Consider the following 5,281-nt stretch of genomic DNA (forward strand, 5'->3'; position numbering starts at 1 on the left):
CCTTTTCGGTAAATGGGACCAGTTTTTATATTATCCATATGGTTTTAACCGTGGGATTTTGCTCAACACAGGAAATCTCTGTTGCCTGGCAAATTGCCCTGGGAACTGCTGATATGGACACAGAATTTACAATACTCATCAGGTGTTTACTTAGGGCCTTTCTGCACGATTATAAAAAGCATTCCTTAATTGCAGTGTCTCTGTAGGGTGATCTTGTAAGCCCCAGTCATGTGCCAATAGCACAACATCCTGTCCCCACATAAAGGAAAGGAGTGTACTTTCACTCTGTATGTCTTTAATACAACAGGCCTTTGGCAAGCATCCAGGAGAAGGGAGTTCCGATCCGTAACTGTGGAATAGCCACATTCATTCATTCACTGATTTTACCTTCTTCTAAACTACACGTTACACACAAAATGTAGGAAATAAAGGTTTGGCAGCCAATTTTAAAATTAAAATGTGTTTAGGAGGAGCACATTTTAAGCGGAGAAGAAGCAGGTTAATGCTTAATCCTAGCCCTGATAGCCACTCCTGTGCTTCATACTGAACCCTCAGAATTTCCCCCTCATATATTTATAAGGGTAAACATGAATCAAGAATCTTGAGGGGGGGGGGGCAGATTCAAGGAGGAGAATGACAGGTGAGGAAAGGGTTAAGTACTAGGGGATTTAAAAGTCTGCTGCAGTTATTCTAATACAACCATGAATTGAAGCCATCTCAGAAGAATGTTCCACTGGAAAACTGTATACATTGTCCTATTCCTTTATAACCTCAATCTCACACTGAAGTTTTATTATATTAAAGAAAAGATGATTAGACAGACAGACAGACAAACCTAAAGAGGAGCCTAAAAAATTACAGCCTGTGTGATGTAACAATAAGAAATATTCTGTGCCCAAAGTACAAAACAACCCCTTGCATACCTAGTATGAATACGTGTTTATATTCAGACAAAAACTGTTGCCATAAACAGCAAGAACTAAAGCTATTTCTTACGGTGTCCACAGAACTGAGTTTCTATCAGACAATTCAGTATAAAAGAAGAAGAGGAAGTCAGTTATAAAAATGCAGAAGTTTTATGATTTGTTCAAATAATTCAATTTTGCAACAACTGAACAGTGATTTAGTAGGAGAGGGAGGGTGAAGCAGGAAACATTGAGGGGTTCTTTGCGCCTTTGGACCTATGCGTTCATCCTGAAAAGTACAGAAAGAAATCTGATTTACAAACTTTCATTGGAACATTACACTAACGGAGGTGGACACACAATATGATGTGTCGGAAGTAGATTCAAGTTCCTTGGGTTTTGATTCCAGTGGTGATTGATGGGATTTTAATCTTCTTGGCGTGTGCAGCAGGTAGGGAAATGGGGTGGGGGAAGTCCTCAATACATTCAATTGCCTTAAGAATCGCTACATCTGTTGGAGTCATAAATGTTCCCCAGCTGACTTCAGCTCTAGAGGAATCCTGAGTTCTGGGACTTCACCAGCAGCTGTTGTTACAGTGGGCATTACTGTTGGGAGTGTGTAGAGATGAGCTAGGCATACAAATATTATTTTACACTTATACACAATGAATCCTGCTGGGAAAGTATCATGGAAGGAGGCCGGGGTGTAGGGAGGAATAGAAAAAAAACACATTTTCTCTATGTAAAATATGATCTTTAAAACTTTATTACTTCTTGTGTCTTGTTATAAGACGGGAAGGGTTACTCACAGAAGTGTGCAGGTCCTTTACATGACGTTGTCAACCTCCAGCACCTTTCCCGTGGTTTCCGACCATTTCCACAGCTTGGTTTGAAATGGAAATAATGAGCTAATAAAAAGAAGCGGTTTGAGTTGGTTTGAATATGTCTATGTAAAAAGGAAGTGGCACTATAACAATGCTGCCATCTAGTGGCTATGTAATAAAACTTATAGAACTCGTAGATAAAGAGGGGGAAGGCAGGGCATGTAAAGGGCTGATCTTAATCCCACAAATAATCCAGAAACAGAAGCCCTGGTAAAATCATGGGATGTGTGGAGAAGCCCAGAATTGGAAGGGATACTGAATCTCTTTGCAATTACAGGCAAAGAAGGTGTAAGTGACGCCTGAAAGATCCCAAGCCCATAACAGATGCTAAGATAGAATGTAGCAACATTCTAGAGCAGGGGAGGGTGACCAGTTTTGGTGTGATGGTAGGATTAACTCCTGAACCAAGCTGGCAGGCCAGATGACATCAGGGGGTGGGGCCTCACATCCAAAGCCCCTTCCCTCCCATGACAGCATCCACCCCACCCCCTCTGTTTTTAAATGTTATTTTCTCCAAGCAGAGAGAGACATGAAGAAAGGGACTCTGTTGGGGCTTGCAAGACCTGGCTCCTGTAAACCCCAGCTGAGTCAGGTTGCTCCTTCCTGCACGGATTGATGCAAGGGAATCCCCAGCCAACGCATTCGGCCCCCCGAAATTGGTGGGGAAATTCTCCGACATCCCCCCGCCCCCCCCCCCGGGATGGGACTTACCTCGTGCGAATGTCCCTCTCGGTGGTGGGTCCTGGCGGCATTTCGGCGGCATTGTGGTGGCGGCGGCCGGTCTTCCCACTGGCTGCTGCCGCCGCCATTTCCCAGTAAAGTTTTAAAAAAACCAAAACATGATAGGCTACGTAACGATTTACGTAGCCTATACGGCTAGATTTTCAAAGTCAGCTGTGATAGGCTACGTAAATCGTTATGTAGCCTATCACGGCTGACTTTGGGGGAAAAAAAAGTGCGTATGCAAATGGCGGCGCCCATGGGCACCGCCATTTGCGTTCCTTATTTGGGCACGGGAAGTCTACATAAAGATTTACGTAGACTACGGCAAAAAAAAGGGCAACGCAAAAAAGTGTTGCCCTTATTTTCGCCGTAGTCTACGTAAATCTTTACGTAGACTACCCGTGCCCAAATAAGGAACACAAATGGCGGCGCCCATGGGCACCGCCATTTGCGTACGCGCTTTTTTTTTCAAAGTCAGCCGTGATAGGCTACGTAAATCTTTACGTAGCCTATCACGGCTGACTTTGAAAATCTAGCCATGATAGGCTACGTAAATCTTTACGTAGCCTATCACTTTCTTTTTTTTTTACTTTACTTTTTTCTTTCGCGGCCGGGGAGACGGGGCGCTCCCCCCCGGCCAGAATTTCGGCGGGGAGGGGAGGGGCACCTCCCCACCCACCAAGAATTTCGCGGGGAGAAACGAAGCGCCTCCCCCCCCCCCGAAAAAAGCTGCGGGACCAGGTAAGGGACTTTCGTCCATCCCTACTCCCCCATTTAAAAAACAATTGGGTTTTCATTTTCTTTTCTTCCCACCTTCCTCCCTGCTTCCCAATTTCTTTTAGGAGAAAAAGCCAAGAAAATTTTGGCCCAACCTAACTGCAGTCTGCATCCACTGCAATGGAAGGACTTTTTATGTACTTTGATCAGAAAAGTTTGGTTATGAGACAGCATAGAAATATTTGTACGTTTTAATCTTTGTTGTAAGATGCCTTGAGTCTTTTTTTAGAAAGGCATCTAATAATAATAATGCTAATAATATCATAAACAAACAAATAAATTAGGAGTTTTCATTCATGGACCCTTTGTGGAGGGAAAACAGTGTTGGTTGATATATATATATGTATATGTATGTATGTGTGTGTGTGTGTGTGTGTGTGTATATATATATATATATATATATATATATATATATATTTGATCTTATGAACTGTGAGCTCCTCACAGAATGGAACTTCCCCTTTTCTTTTCTCTCTTCCTCGGCATTACTGCACATACATGGAGGGGCCCTCCTGAATTGGGGGAGGGGGAAAAAGGAGAATCAGCAGAAATTGGGGGCTCATACCTTGTGCAAGCAGAAGCCTGTTTCCATCTGTGCAGAACACCGCTGGACTCAAGCCATAGTTAAGCACTTTGTGGACCTGACGATGGAAAAGCAGGATAAGTAATTAATTAAATGAATTAAGTAATTGTACTGTGTAATCACAGGAAACAGTAGATGCCATCAGTAGAGATGTGGTTTCATTCTTAATTTTGACAAGAAACTTGAATTTTAAAAGGGTTACCTTTGATTGTCAGTTCCTTATTTTGAATGATGGATGAGGCCGTTCCTTAGGAAGTCCAGTTGTCTTGTCAGCTGATACCCAGTCAATGCACCAGACAGAGTTACCAGCACTTCTTTTCTTAGTCAGCCTTTACTGTATAACTGCGAAAGGCATGTAATCTGAGAATTTCACCTCGCACTTCTCATTTGCTTGGTGGAAGTTTGCTTTTCTGATTTGGTCTTAAAAATATAACTCTGTTTTCAAGGTATCTGATGAGGATCTATGTCTTAATAAATAAATAAATAAATAAATCCTTTATTCAATACTATATTTTATCATCTGCATCCAAGGTTGTTATCAATATTCTTTTTCCAGGTCCCTATGCTATTTGGATTTTGATTGCATTACAGTTAAACTTGAACAGTCAACTGTGGTCTGAACTGCATGCAAAGTTTTAATACTTTCTTTTATGAAATATAGATGAGAACCCTATGTCTGTTTTAATCAGCTGGAACAAGCGTGCAACTGAAACGCCAAGCCTCTTAGCATGAAAATTTCACCAATCCTCCATGGGCAGACTCAGCCAGAGCATGTTGTCTCATTGTTTTTATATAGGCCAACTAAATCTAAAGTCAAAACATGTTTGCCTTCACATTACATTTCGAACTGGCAACAGGATGAATCCATGGTTGCCAGTGCTATGTTTAGCAGGGTAGGGTATATAGTTTCAAAGGGTTACTAATTGCCTTATTATATCACTTTTCAAAGCAATCAATTCCACAAACAATATCTTATTTTTGCTAACAACTTTGGGCATGATTTGCCAGCTTTAAACACCTAATTGAAATCCTACTGATTTTTCCAATAGAAAATAGTTAGGCACATACTTAATTCTGCCTTTCATCTGTGAAATGGACAAGTGTTTAATATTGACTAGATGGATTGTGCCCATTGTTAGGTATCAATATACCAATCATTACCAGAAACTGTACTGGTAGATGAGAATTATGTCACAGAGATTCATCCCTGACTCAGTGTACAAATTTGCCCCACTTGTTCAGCTCCCTTGTACTGTTCATTTGTAACCCCTTGGAGGGGATTTAGCTCAGTGGTAGAGCACATGCTTTGCAAACAGAAATCCCTAGGTTCAATCCCTGGTTTCTCCCAGAAGGGCTAGAAAAGAACCCTGCCTGAAACCCCGGAGAGACATTGCCAGTCAGTGTCAACA

General features: G+C 41.8%; 1 long non-coding RNA gene across 1 annotated transcript; it reads right to left on the minus strand.

Moving 5' to 3' along the window:
* Positions 1 to 1,720: 1,720 nt before the first annotated feature.
* LOC146359164 (uncharacterized) lies at positions 1,721 to 4,209 on the minus strand. The gene is made up of 3 exons (XR_014787201.1): positions 4,075 to 4,209; positions 3,855 to 3,930; positions 1,721 to 1,813 (listed from the first exon to the last, which is right to left on the minus strand). It is a non-coding gene; the product is annotated as an uncharacterized LOC146359164 (long non-coding RNA).
* Between the last annotated feature and the right edge of the window lie 1,072 nt (positions 4,210 to 5,281).

This window comes from Heloderma suspectum, chromosome 1 (assembly GCF_057233095.1).
Source record: "Heloderma suspectum isolate Gila_16-S chromosome 1, 16-S_ref, whole genome shotgun sequence".
NCBI lineage: Eukaryota > Metazoa > Chordata > Lepidosauria > Squamata > Helodermatidae > Heloderma > Heloderma suspectum.